Source organism: Mustela lutreola, chromosome 1 (genome assembly GCF_030435805.1).
Source record: "Mustela lutreola isolate mMusLut2 chromosome 1, mMusLut2.pri, whole genome shotgun sequence".
NCBI lineage: Eukaryota > Metazoa > Chordata > Mammalia > Carnivora > Mustelidae > Mustela > Mustela lutreola.
The window spans coordinates 178055543-178071028 of NC_081290.1; the positions used below are offsets into that span (position 1 = coordinate 178055543).

General features: G+C 40.1%; 1 long non-coding RNA gene across 1 annotated transcript in view; it reads left to right on the forward strand.

Moving 5' to 3' along the window:
* The first annotated feature begins 1579 nt into the window (after positions 1 to 1579).
* LOC131820164 (uncharacterized) overlaps positions 1580 to 15486 on the forward strand; it is a 144600-nt gene continuing 130693 nt past the window's right edge. Inside the window, exon 1 of the long non-coding RNA XR_009349491.1 lies at positions 1580 to 1703. This is a non-coding gene — a long non-coding RNA (uncharacterized LOC131820164). The remainder of the gene's footprint in view (positions 1704 to 15486) is intronic.

The following is a 15486-nucleotide window of genomic DNA, read 5'->3' on the forward strand; positions in this document are numbered from 1 at the left end:
ATAAATTTAATAGAAGGAAATCCTGCACACTGAAAATTGCGATTGTTGAAAGAAATGAGAAAAGCAAACAAACAAACAAAACCCTAAATAAATGGAAAGACAGCATGTGTTCATGGATTAGAAGTCTAATCTTTTTTTTTTTTTTTGCCCCAAATAGCAGTGATATCCAAGTTTGTCTACAGAGTAAGCATGACCCCTGGGAAATCTCCCCTGCCAGTTTTGCAGAATCGTAAGCTGACCCTAGAATTTGCACAAAAATACAAAGGATCCAGAACATCCAACGTTTCTGAAAATGAACAAAGTTATGGGATTCTTGCTTCTCAATCTCAAGTCCTACCCCAAACGTGAGATTTACAAAACTAAGAGACCTCCAAGACTAAGAGAATTTAAAACATAACTGCTGCAAAAATGTATACACAATGTCAAAGTAGCTTTGTTTATATTAGCCCTGAAGCTGAAACAACCCAGATGTCCCTTAACGGCTGAGAGGATTTTTCTTTTTTTTAAATGGACTTATGCCTACAATAGAATACTATTCAGCCACAAAAAGAAGGGAAGTTCTGATACATGCTAAAACCTAAATGAACCTTGAAAATACAAGCGAAAGAAGCCGGACACCAAAAGGGCATGTGCTGTACAATTCCAGCGAGATAAATGGTGCATACAGACAAATCCACAGAGATGGGCCAGAGATGAATGGTTGCTGGAGGCTGTGGAGAGAGGGAAATGGGGAGTGACTGCCAGCGGTTATGGGGCTCCTTTGGGGGATGGTGGAAACATTCTGGAAGCGTAGTGGTGGAAGTTTCACAGCCTTGTGAATATTCTAATAAACTCTGAATTGCACACATTCAAAGAGTGAATGTTTTGGTACTTTAATGTTATCTCAGTAGAAAGAAAGACACTCAAGGAAAGGAGGACAGGGAGGGGAGGAAGGAAGTGAAAAGGAAAAGGAATTAATGCAAAGGGTCAAAAGGGACATTTGTCCCCCACACACCCCAGCTTCAAACAAGCTGATGAACCCCATGCAAGGCCCTACCTTTGATGAGCCAAATTCAGACCAGCCCTCCTACTCTCCAGGTTTCTCTGAGGATATTTATAAACAAAAAGTCCCAAAGAGGCTTTAACTCAACGTAATACGCCACGTAAGCAGGAACGATTCCAAGCCCAATGGCCAGAAGCACGTGCTCATCATCTCAGGATGCTAGACGGCCATTGGGGTGTACGTACTAACACACCATTGTGGCTGCCGGGCAGTCTGTCTCCCCGAATGGAGCTCGAGGTCACTTTGGCCAAGGATGTACGGGAACAGAGGGCTTCCCAGGGAAGCGCGGTGGTTTGCCGGCAGATGCTGCAGACTGGCAGGTGCTAGTGTGACGTAATCTACCCTGAGTAGCCCTGGTCGTAGAGACCAGGCTGGAGCTCTCTGAGTGTGGCTCATTTGTACCCCACAGAGCCAGTCAACAGAAGTGATGGAGGAAGAAAAGAAACCGTGAAACAGCTGGTTTCACAGTAGCCAAAACACAAGACTATTTCCAGAAGGAGAAGGTATTCAGTTGTCTCGTATTCCATTGCAGGTTTGATAGAGGTGAGAACAGGGATGTGAACGTGGACAAACCAGTAGACGAAGCAACACCGCGGCCACAGGCAACCTTGAAAAGGAAGTTTCGGTAGAGTGGGGAGACGTGGAAGATGTGGAGGATACTGTGAGTACCCGGCATAAATCTGCTGTATAAAGACAGAGGAATCGGGCTGTAGCAGAGAGGCAACATGGGGTTATGAGGAATTTCTAAAAGATGGATGATTTTTGGTTGTGTCTATTCATTTTCATAAAATATTGAGTAGGTGAGGAGCTGTTGAGATGCAGAAGGAAAGGAGCCGAGCCCAGGAGATGATGGGAGGTGATGAGGTTGCTGAAGAAGAGAGGGCTTTGGTGGGGGCAGGCTGCTTCCTTCCTCCTGGAAGTGCGGGTCCTGGTGACGGACGGTGAGCAGGTGTCTCCTTCAGTCTGTGTCTGTCAGACCAACGAAGGGTGAGCTGAGATCCTAAGACAAAGGTGAAGTGGAAGACCATGCTGGTGGATTGACAGGAGAAAAGTAGGCACGGATAGTTGCCTCCAAAAGAAAGTATACTGACTGAAGAAACGACACTCCGGTTGGGAGCTGTTGAGTGCCCTTTGGAGTGTGCAGTCAAGGTCGCAGCTTTCGCAGTAGGCAGCATGAGATACCGTGCACCTGTCGCCATTCCCTGTGACTGCCTGGAGGTAGATGGGGAGAGTGGGAGGTATCTGCAAGGAAGTGGTTGTGCTGGTGAACTGTGGAATCGAGAAGGGGCTCAGGGCCATGGTTGTGTTGGGTGAGCGTTGATTGGAGAGCTCGGTGAGCCAGTAGTTTCAGTCCACGCCATTGATGTCTCCATTGAAAACTGACCCCACACTTCTGGAGAAGCTCGTGCGTTGATATGGAAGTGATGATATGGTTTACCTAGCTGTTAGGACAACACACTGTAGTCTTGGTCTCTTGGTTTGTGGCCTTTTTGGTTCACACTTACTTGCTCAGCCAACATTCCAAAGTCCCTCCATTTTGCTGAAGTAGGAGGGAGTCTGAGTGGCTTCTCGCCCAAGCTACCCTTAGACAGAGCCAACTCCTCTGTAGAACATGTCCTAGCTGGGGAAATGTTCTCCCTGTGACCCTTTGTTTCCTTCCCTGACCACCTCAAGGCTGTCCCCATTGCTCAAAAAGTTTTCAGTTATATGACGTCCAAAATGAAAGGGTCAGGCGCTGGGTTGGTATCCCTCCTTTACTTCTCACATCAGCCTTCTTCTGTCCTTGGTCAAGTGCCCCTTCCTCGCTGGGGTTCCCTGTATGCGTATTGCTAACGGAGTTAATTCATTGATACAAGATGATATTAGAGTAACTTGGAAAACAAGGAGGGCTTTTAAGAATGGAGAGAGTTTTTGATTAGGTAATTTACCACTGTAAGGGTTGGCTAATGTGACAATGACCACCCTTGCATGCTGTGGGGTTGCATAAACATAAAGACAAATGAGACAGGCTGACACCCTCAGGAACAGGTGCTTTGAGGCAGGGAATAGTATGAAAACACAGGGTAAGGCAGGCCCTCCTTGAGATTGTTAGAACCAGCTTCTGACCAGAATGACACTGCTTTTGCTAGCTCAACTAGCAAATCTGTATTAGAATAATGACTAAAATATTCCTTCATGAGTTTTAGGGTCTCTTAAAGATTATGCTGTTAAATTATCTTTGGGAGAAAGATAAATCATTTTAATATAAACACCCATCAAACTTAGCAAATTAAAGAGCAGGCTCTATAGTTAAACACACGATTTTTATAAGGAAAAGGGTGATACTCTGCTAATTTATTTATTATGCACTCATTCACTCATTTGTTTTGAATCTCATAAATAATGAAAAGCCTCTGGTGACAAGGGGGGCAGTTAATGGTATAGAAGAACTTCAGTTTGGTGCAAGAAACGTAACTTCCTAAATTTTATAGGCTACATTACAGCCGAGCTCCAAGGAGAAAGGTTTTCCCAGTTTCATTTGACACTAATTGGCAAAAGTGTTGAAAACCTCAGCAGTTAATCCAATGCGGACATCCTTTTCTACACATGTATTTAACATACAAGAACACAATAACTTTAGCTTTTCTGCTGACGTGCTAATTTTGTGTGTGGAAAATGAAATTTTCTTGGATTGGATGTCTTACTCTATACGTTTGTGTGTAGCATCAAATATGAGAAATGCATTTTCCAGGCAATACAATATACTCATTTATTGTGATGCTGTTTAAAAACCAAAATGCTCTCTTGTTAAGAAATATCTAAATCACCGGGAATAATTGGGCTGACTTTTCTAAACCAGAATAGCTAGGCTCAAATTGATCGTGTTCATGCTCTGAATATTCTGATTTGCTTGGATCCATTTACTGGAACCAGATTGAACAAACCCAGCTACTGTAGGTCATACATTGTTCGTGACAAAATTGCCCCCGGCGTTGACAGGTTCGTTCTGTCAAAAGCGTGATGGGAACATCATATGTGTCTTTGTGGGCAGAAGCTTCAGTCAAGGTAATTATGATAATAGAGTTCTATTTAGGTTGTTGTATGTGTTCTAACAGTAGTATGATACGTGATAAATGGTAAAACTAGTAGCTTCAGCCGTAGGCCTACATCCCCTCCTCAGTTGCAGCAGACTTAACAGAGCAAGGACAAAAAAGGCAAAATATATTAATATTTCCACTCTTTCTGCAGAGCCAAATTGTCAATATTTCCCTTTGTGTGCAGGGTGTTCAAATATCACATATAAAATATGTTAAAATTAATAGATTAAATGAAAATATGATAGAAAGATAAATAAAGACTAGAGATTATTGTGAAAATAACCTCTCTGTTCTTCCGCACACACTGGAAAGTGTGTTTCCTCCTCGTCACCAGAGCTCGCCGACCTTAGGAAACTCACCTAATGACAAACTAAAATTAACATCCACATGTCCTTTGCCTAAAGCGAGCCACCGCTGAAGGATGGACAGAGACAGAGGGAGCCCATTCTGGCTGGAGACCGGGCCCAGGATTTCACTGGTTGTATATTTGTTATATTTGAGCACTAGCGTTTAGTACGACACAGGCTTAACAACAGTACCACGAGGCTCCAGGAAACCTTGAGAGTTTAAGAAATCCGTATCTCTGCCTCCGGGTGGAACCGCTTAGAAATGTGACAGAAAGACTGAGAACTGCTGAGCATTGCCTCAAATATAATTTTCTTCTCTGTAAAGCCGTGGGTGAGTCAGTAATCACTAGAGCAAACTTCAAAGGCTTGAGGGAAATAGGAACCGTAAGTCAATGCTGTTGTGTTCCTGGAAACGCCCGTGCTCCCTCCTCAGTGGGAAACCAAAGAGGATTGTCTGTGACTCAAATAGGATGAGAAAATCCTGTCAAACTCCACTGAAAGCCAAGTCTCAGGTCTGTGTTGTTTGATTTGTTTTTTAAGCTTCTGTTTTGTTTTCTGTTTTTTTTTTTTTTAAGTTTACCTTCTATAGAAGCAATTTTTAAATTGTTTATGAACAGTGAAAATATTTGGGATCTATACCAAATTATTTGTTTTTGTTCTCGTTCCTTTTTTTTTTTTTGCCTTATTCTTTGAAATCCATGTTTTGCTTTCAGACCAGTGCTTTGTGATAACATTAATAATAATGAAATTATTAAGAAAGGTCTTATTTATTATCTTCCTATGATGGGACACACTCAACGCTAAAGTCTTTGGCTGGCTTCCAGATTTTGGGATGCATTAGAATCACCTGGGGAGCTCAGAAAGCTCTCAAAGCCCGGTTGGCACCCCATGACCATGAAATGAGAAGGTCCAGGGGTGGAGCCAGACATCAGCATTGCTGGAAGCCACTGCTGTGTCTCCCTCATCCCAAAGAGCCTTTGGGAGGACTGTGATTGTACTTTTTCTCTGAGGAGGCGTAGCCTGTCTACTCTGGCATGGATCGCAGGCCCCATTGTGTGTGAACTCTGTGACACTCACCACTCTTTGACCTCAATTTCTCAGAAATTCCTTGCCATTGATATTGTGTCGTAATTCAGCGTAAGTGTGGAAATCAAGGTGCTTCTTGGGAAGCTGTGGCAGAGCACAGGTGGGACTTCCACCACAGGTGTGGATGTGGAGGAAGGATGGCTTCATGGACGACACGGTGCTCACTACTTCAGAGGATCTGACAGGGAATCTTGTGACTGCTAAAGTGTACCCCTAATTATGAGTACACTTACAACACTTTCACCTTCTGTTTATTTTCCTGGGATTGCACAGTTGTTGGGTTAAAAATCAGATCATCTATAAAAGTCTTGACCCACTGTGACCTTGTGCGTTGCCTGTATAAGCACAGCAAATGGAGAAACAAATAAAATGTAAACAATTATGAAGCAATACATGGTCTTTATAAATCATACTTGAAGTTGCTTGAGAAACACAACCTCCAAGTGACCTTAGCAGTCACTTGGTCTCTCCTGTTGGATGACTTTTTTCAAATCAAGTACCATATATATGAAAATTCTGCTAGTACCGTTTCTCTAAATCAAAGTTATTACACTTTATACCTATAACAAAGAACAAAAGAAAACAAACCTTGTTTAAACTCTCTTAGGGCCATCACAGCAATGTATTCTAGTGACCTCAGTGAGGTTTTTCACTTCCTCCAGAGATCCAAGTGCTCAGTCGGTATGCCCATGTGAGCCATCATCTTCACTATTTACATATTTGTTTGTGAATATTTAAACTGTCGACTATAATCATGTAATTACCATTCCTCAAGTCACTTTTCTTCCCTTCCATGGAGTTTTAGAGCTGTATAATGATGGAGACAAAATGGTTAGCTTTTAAAAAATCAATCCTGTGAGAACCATCTTTATAGGAAGGGCTTGGAAGTTATGAAAAGACTTCTCTAATTCTGTATTTTAAAATTATTCCATGCCATTTTTGCCAAATTACTTATAAGGTAGAAAATGTTGGTTTATTTCAAAAGACAATCTTACTCAAAAAACGTTTCTCAAGAGCGTCTACATCCTAGTAAACCTTCATGGTAAATAGTGTCAAGAAGTGAATGGATGGGTGCCTTCCACCCCAGAAAGGAAACAGAGTGAGTACAGCTCACTTTGGGAGAATAGCTGTTATAAGGGATACCATTTCTGATGTAAGATCAGTCAATGGCTTCACACTCTATGATTATTTTCTGTTGTCTGTCACAAAGTGAGGAGCTGTGTTCTTACAAGGTCAAAATCTGACTTCGTTAGAGAATTTTTTTTCCCTAATAAAGGGGAAGTATGATAACTGTTTACTCCTAGAGTTATTGAAACCTACATGAGACTTTTATTAGCAAAATTAGAACAGACAGCAAGCGGGAAACCTAGGAGCTGTCATCTTCTGCACTCAAAGCCCTGTCAGCAGAGCACAGGAATTAAAGGCACATTACAGACAGGAGGCTTTGCTCCCTTTAGACCATTACTCCATTCCTGGGGCAGAACAATGTCTAGCACATAGTCAGTACTCAACAAATGTTTGTGAGAAGAACAGCGTTAAGTGAAGATTTCAGTTAATGCAAACTGGAAAATAGTTGTTAATGTTATGAATGATTACTGCCAGTAGCAATTTCCCATGGGATGGGCACTAAATTTGTACTCGGGACTTAATATTGTTTAATGACATGTTTGGTGATCAGGTCCTTGTCTACTTCTCCAAAAGCGCCTTGAATCATTCTTCCCTTGATCTACTCCAGGCAAGTTTACTTTCTTTCTGGTCATTAAAAACCTAACCTCTAGGGGCGCCTGGGTGGCTCAGTGGGTTAAGCCTCTGCCTTTGGCTCAGGTCGTCATGATCTCAGGGTCCTGGGATGGAGCCCCACATCAGGCTCTCTGCTCAGCAGGGAGCCTGCTCCCCCTCCTTTCTCTGCCTGCTTCTCTGCCTACTTGTAATCTCTCTCTTAAACAAATAAATAATCTTAAAGAAACAAAAACAAAAACAACAAACAACAAACCCTAGCCTTAAGGTCTTGGCACTTAACATCCCATTTCCTTGAAAGGCTCTTTCCCCAGGTCTTAACATGGCTGACCCCTTCTCTTTCTTGGTTCTCAGCTCAAGTTTACCTACTCAGAGATGCCTTTTCTAATTGCTAACATCATGCGCCACATCTCCTAATTCCCAGCACACCTGGCATATCATTCTGTTTGCCTCATAACCTTGATCATAATCTGACATGGTATTGTTATATTATTTATTTACTTGTTTATTGTCTTTCTCCTGCCATTCTAGAGCATTCACCTCTTTGCCAACAGGGCACATCGTATCTAATTCTTCATGGTCTCTGTGGCATATAAAACAACATCAGAAACCCTGTGGTGCACGTTTAATAGCTTAATGTTAATATTTTAGTCATATTTATGTCTATGTTTGTGATATAGACATTTAACTTTTAAATTATGCTAAAAGAATTCTTTTTCTTCCTCTTTAAGATTTCCATGGGAAAAGTTTAATCCAGTGATTCTCTAAACACCTGGTAGCATCAGCAACATAACAGAGGAGGAACTGTTTGCCTTATGTGTCAGTGATTTTGTGAATCCAAGCTCCCAAGTACCGTATTTTTACCACTGTAAATACCATCAAATCATTAGATTAGGTTTCTGACTATTCAATAGAAACTAAGGATCAGCAGTGAAAAAATAAGGCATATAGTTGGAAAGTTCTCAAATATGCATGTTTAGAATCCTGTTGAAAAAGAAACCTGGGGGTGCCTGGGTGGCTCAGTCATTAAGCGTCTGCCTTCAGCTCAGGCCATGATCCCAGGGTCCTGAGATGGAGCCCCACATGGGGCTCCCTGCCCAGCGGAGAGCCTGCTTCTCCCTCTCCCTCTGCCTGTCGCTCTGCCTACTTGTGCACTTTCTATTTCTCTGTCAAACAAATAAATAAAATCTTTAAAAAGAAAAAGAAATCTGTAGTATTTATTTTTACCTAAATACATGGCATCATGGAAATGGAACTGAACTGAACTGAAAGTATAAGTAATCATATACTTCTTACCCCAGAATCTTCTATTTGGCTATTGTGCAGCTAAGGTAGATTTAAAATAATATTTTGGAGCTTCCATGTGTTCTGTTCATTAGAAGCTTGAAACACTGGCCACAGAGGGTTCTACAGAGTCAAACAGGGTGTCTGTTAATTCAAGAAAGAATTAACAGGTGGTCAAGCCTTACTTATTTGCTGTGACATGGGGGTGAGGAGTATGTTAGCCAAATAACAAATACTTCATTTTTTCCATATGCTTACAGCATGTAGTTTAGTTTAATGACACGATTTCCTCTTTCTTTTACATATAGCACAATCTCGCAATAATTGTGCTATTGTGAAATGCACATTACTATTATTTTATACATCCCATTTCTTTTTATTCCATGGAGACTGTTCTACCTGTCACTACTGGACCCATTCAAAGACCTGTCTTCTTTTTATTTAATGTTAATCTTGTATTTCTTCTATTTTTTTTTTCTACCTGGAACTTAAAACAGTGTCAACCTATAAATTAAAATCAGCAAAACATATAGCTTACATAACATTAAGAGAGAAACCTCATTCATTTTGGTCAACACAATAAGAAAATCATTCTTCCTTTTACCTTTGGGATAAAATAATTTCTTGACTCCATTAATTCATATTAACAAATACTATCTACTACATACAATCAAATCTTTTTTTTTCTTTTTTTTTAAAGATTTTATCTATTTATTTGACAGAGATCACAAGTAGGCAGAGAGACAGGCAGAGAGGCAGGCAGAGAGAGAGGAGGAAGCAGGCTCCCTACCGAGCAGAGAGCCCGATGCAGGGCTCAATCCCATGACCTGAGCTGAAGGCAGAGGCTTAACCCACTGAGCCACCCAGGCGCCCTGCAATCAAATCTTTATTGTAAAACACAGAATGGAAAGTACCTAAAAGTCCTCAAATAAATATCAGTTCAACAGCTGTAGGCTCAAATGCTGTGCCTCTATATTATACTGAATGTCAGTCTAACATTAAGAAGCTTTTTAAAAACATGCTGTAAGGCTCATCTTCTTTACATTTCTTTTCCATTCTTGAAAGACCAAAAAAAAAAAACAAAATACTGTTACCTAAGGGTCTCTGTGAATAAAATAATAACAGTAATCAACTATGCATTATTTTCTTTTTTACTTGCTTTTTTTGTGAATTTTACAATAAAAAACACTGAGGGTGCATATAGAGAAAAGTAGAAACAACTTGGCATTTTCTAATAAAGTGTTAATAAATAGAACTAATTTGGAGGGAAGGTATTCTGCTGTAAATTGCTTATAAAAAGTTGATTTATTCAAATTAAGTTCTCTATTGATGTCCCTATAAACAGGCCATTAATTTACTCATTCAGTCAGCAAACATTTACTGAGTGCCTAGTTTATGCTAAACACCAAGGAATAAAGATGAATATGACAAGATTTCTGCCCTCCAGATGTTCACAGCCCAGAGCGAAGATAGATTTGTAAATAAAAAGAGGTACACTATTACATGACAAGTGTGGTAATAGAGTTATAATTGGAATACAGGGGACCTGGAACACAGAACAAATAATTGTCTGAAGACAATGGGAAGTGATATGAGAGCCAAGTGGAAAATAATTTGGTAAGTGCAAAAGGAAAAGGGGTCAGGGAAGTTAAAGGAATGAAATGGTGAAACGACAGAGGTTAAAAGAATGATGCCATGTGAGAACACCACCATTTGTCCTATGGGCAGAAGCACAAACAATGAAATTTAGCCTTTGTGCTTGCCATGCCTATGAACATCATATGCCCAGCAGACAAGCCTGATGCAGAAGGCAAGTCACTCCTGGAACTGCACTAATACCATCTCAAAAAATAGTGGTCATTGGCTCATGAAGAAAAAAATCCTGTTAAATACATATGACAATTTGTTAGATATATAATGGATTTTTTAAAATGATTCCTGACTCAAAGACATTTGCTTCTCAAGTTCAGATAAAAGCTGTAATATAGCCCAAGGACCAAAAATGAAAGATAACAAACAATGGCAACTTTCACCATACTATCTGTAGAGAGTTGATATATAGTCCAATCTACCCAGCATCTTTATTAATGAGTTAAAAGAGGGTGTAAATAACACCACACTAATGATATTCACAGATGATGGCAGTTTGGAAACTGTCTCACTGACACTACTGTTGACTGGGAAGTAACAACAGGGAGACAGAATAGCTTGAAAATATTGGTAGACAAATCAAATGGGAAAGAGCATTTAGCTTCATATTTTAAAAAGGAGCAATCAAACAATCTGGAGAGGAAAAATAAAATATACAGAAACACAGAAAGTGACAATGCCAAATGTTCATAATATGCAAAAGCAAAAGTCATTTAAAAGTCTCTAGAGTTCTTCCTCTCTCTCTCTGATTCTCTCTTTCTTTTCCTCTCTGCCTTATTCTGGAGAATGTATATCAAGGAAGTTATGAAGTAATATAGTCACTGAAAAAGGGACAGTGATCAAAGAAATTACCTGTCTATGACATGGAGAATAAAAAATATAACAGCTGCTTCCCGGAAGAGTTAGGAGGTAAAAGGACTCTTTCAACAGCTAAAATCAATACAGTAAAATGAATGATGAGCTGACATTTGGAAGGAAAATACTCTCAACAAGATTATGTTTTAAAGGAGAAGGTGTCAGTAAGAGAGGAAGATGGTGGCCGAGTGGGAGAACTCCAGGCTCACATCATCCCATGAGCACAACAAGATAACTATCAAATCATCCTAAATACCCCAGAAGTCAACCTAAAGACTAAAATAACAAACTCCACAACTAAAGGAAGAGAAGGAGCCACAGCAGGATATGTGGGGATGTGAAAATGGATCATGGGTGCTCAAGAAGGGATGGATCGATGGTCATGGAGTAGGCCAAGAGAGATGCACACAGGGGAACACACAAGAAGGATGTTCCCCAAAGCCATTGGCTTGGAAAATGAGATAGACTGAATTTCATGAGTTCTACAATCAACAGGGCTTAAAGCCTGGAATTTTAAAGGTCAGTGGGCATCACTAAGATAGAGCCTGGAGGGCACTGCCCTGCTCCTGGAAAGAAGGCAGGGAAACAGCTCAGGGGTAGACAGTGTAGAAATAATATCTGGAGAATACATGGGGCGCAGAGTGAAGAGATTATTCACTCTTCTCAGAGTGCTTCCCTGGGAGGCAGTATTCTGGAAATGAGGGAGCTGACCAACACCATTTCCCTCCACACCTCATTCCTCAGCATAAACACAGAGTCACCAGTGGAAGGCAAAAAACACAGACACTGGCTGCCTAACTGATATACACCAAGTCTCACATCTCTGAACTCTGGAAGGACTGCCCCTCTGAGGCAAGCTTGCCTCAGTCCCAGCACAGGGGGCCCCTTCCTCAGAAGAACCAGCAGAAACCCCTACCCACACCATGTCTCCTGACTAGAGAGTTCTGCGGGGCTTCAGTTCTGGTGGAGTAGTGTCGGGTCTCATTTCACAAGCAGACCCGAGCAAGCGAAGTTAAAACTCACCATGTTCTGGCCAAGGACCAAACCCTGCCCACTTCAGGCTAGCAGAACCCCTATATAGCACTGGCATGAAGGATAGAGCAACCAGAACACAGCAGCAGAGGGCATGGAGCACACACTGGGGCAATCCCTGAAGCACTAGAACCTGGGCACTACAGGACCTCTTCTTCATAAGGCTATTGCTCTCCAGGGCAGGAGACATAGTTGGCTTTTCTAAACAAAGACAAAGGCAGAGACTTACACAAAATGCCATGATGGGAATTCATCCTACAAGAAAGAAAAAGAAAAGTTCACAGCTAGAGATCCAAGCAAAAGAGATATAAGTAGCTTACCTGATGGAGAATTTAAAGTAACAGAAAGATACTCAATAAGAGATGAAGAATGCAATAAATGAGATTGGAAATGGGCTTTGCAATAAACAGTGAGCTGGAAGAAGCAGAAGAATGAGTTACTGACCTAGAAGACAAAGTAGTAGAATGCAATGAAATGGAACAAAAGGGAGAAAGAAGAATTGTGCAACATAAGAATACACTTAGAGAACTTGGTGACTCCAAGAAACAAAGTACCATTATTATTACAGGAGTCCCAGAAGAAGAAGGGGAGGGCAGAAAATTTATTTGAAGAAATAAGAGCTAAAAACTTCCCTAATCTGGAGAAGAAACCAGACATTCAGATCTAAGAGGCACCGAGAACTTTTATCAAAATCAATAAAAGCAAGCCAACATTAAGACATATTGTAATTGAATTTACAAAATATAATGTCAAAAAAAAAAATCTTAAGAGCAACAAGATAAAAGAAGTCCCTAACCAAGGGAAGACCCATAAGGCTAGCTGGAGGTTTCTCAACAGAAACTTGGCAGGCCAGAAGAGAGGGGCATAATGTATTCAATGTGCTGAATGGGAAAAATTTGCAGCCAAGAATACTCTACCCAGAAAAGCTGTTATTCAGATTAGAAGGAGAGATGAAGAGTTTCCCAGACAAACAAAAACTAAAGGAGTTTGTGACCACTAAACCAGCCCTGCAAGAAAGATCAAAGGGGACTCCTTGAGTGGAAAGGAAAGACCAAAAATGACAAAGACAAGAAAGGAACAGAGACGATCTCCAGAAGCAATGACCAAACAGGTAATAAAATGGCAATAAGTACATATCAATAATTACTTTGAATGCAAATGGACTAAATGCTTCAATCAAAAGAAAATAGGGTGTCACAAAGGATTAAAAAGCAGTACCCATCAAGCCCCTGGGTGGCTCAGTTGGTTAGGCGACTCCCTTCAGCTTGGGTCATGATCCCAGAGTCCCAGGATCGAGTCCTGCTCAATGGGGAGTCTGCTTCTCCCTCTGACCTCTCCCTTCTGGTTCTCTCCTCCTCTCCCTCAAATAAATAATAAATAAATGAAATCTTTTAAAACAGTACCCATCTATATGCTGCCTATAAGAGACTCATTTAGACCTAAAGACACCTGAAGATTGAAAGTGAAGAGATGGAGAAACATTTATCATGCTAATGGATGTCAAAAGAAAGTTAGAGTAGCGATATTTATATTTGACAAACTAGGCTTTAAAACAAAGACAGTAAAAAGAGAGAAAGAAGGGCAGTATATAATCATAAAGGGCACAATCCACAAAGAAGATATAACAACTGTGAATATTTATGCACCCAGCATGGGAGCACCCAAATATATAGAACAACTAATAACAAACATAAATGAACTAATTGATAATAACACAGTAACAGTAGGGGACTTTAAGACCCCACTTACATCAATGGAAAGATCATCTAAACAGAAAATAAACAAGGAAACAATGGTTTTGAATGACACACTGGACCAGATGGACTTAAGAAACGTGTCAGAACATTCCATCCTAAAATAGCAAAATACACATTATTTTTTAATGCACATGGACATGCTCCAGAATAGATCATATATCAGGTCACAAAATAGACCTCAACAAATACAAAAAGTTTGAAATCACAGTGTACCTTTTTTGACCACAATGCAATGAAATTAGCAGTCAATTGCAAGGAAAAATCTGATAGAACTGCAAATAGAGGGGGGTTGAACAACATTCTACTAAATAATGAACCAGGAAGAAATAAATTTTTAATAATATGTGGAAACAAATGAAAATGAAAACACAATGGTCCAAAGTTTTTGGGATGCAGCAAAGGTGGTCCTAAGAGGAAAGTATATAGCAATACAGGTCTACCTCAAAAGCCAGAAAGTTTTCAAATAAACAGCCTAAGCTTATACCTAAAGGAGCTAGAAAAAGAACAAACAAAGCCTAAAGCCAGCAGAAAGAAGGAAATAATAAAAATGAGAGCAAAAATAAATAATATAGAAAATGTAAAAAAAAAAAAAACAATAGATCAATGAAACCAGGAGCTGGTTCTTTGGGAAAAAAAAAATCAATAAAATTAATAAATCTCTGCCCAGACTTATCAAAAGGAAAAGAGAAAGGACCTAAATAAATAAAACCACAAATGGGAGAAGAGAAATAACACCAACACCTCAGAAAGTCAAATAATAAGAGAATGCTATGAAAAACTATAAGCCAACAATATGGACAACCTGGAAGAAACGGATAAATTCCTAGAAACATAAACTACTACCAAAACTGAAACAGGAAGAAATAGAGAACTTGAAAAGACCAATAACAAGCACAGAAATTGAATCAATAATCAAAAAACTCCCCAACAAAAAAGAGTCTGGGACCAGATGGCTTCACAGGCAAATTTTACCAAACATTTAAAGAAGTTAATACCTATTCTTCTCAAACTGTTCCAAAACATAGAAAAGGAGGGAAAACTGCCAAATTCTTTCTGTGAGGCCGGCATTAACCTGATACCAAAACTAGATAAAGTGTCCACTAAAAAAGAGAACTACGAGCCAATATCCCTGATGAACATGGATGCAAAAATTCTCAATAAAATACTAGAAACTGAATCCAACACATTAAAAAAATCATTCATCATGACTGAGTGGGATTTATTCCTGGGTTGCAAGGGTGGTTCAATACCCACAAATCAATTAACATGACATGTCACATTAATTAAAAGAAAGGATAAGGATCATATCATTTCAATAGGTGCAGAAACAGCATTGGACAAAGTACAACATCCTTTCATGATAAATCCCTCCACAAAGTAGGTTTAGATGGAGCATACCTCAACATAATAAAGGCCATCTATGAAAAAACCCATCATCCTCAATGGGAACAAGCTGAGGACTTTACCTCTAGGGTCAGGAACAAGACAGGGACGTCCACTCTCACCACTTTACTTGACGTAATACTGGAAGTCCTGGCCACAGCAGTCAGACAACACAAAGAAATAAAAGGCATCTGAGCTGGCAAGAAGAAGTCAGACTTTCACTATTTGCAGATGAC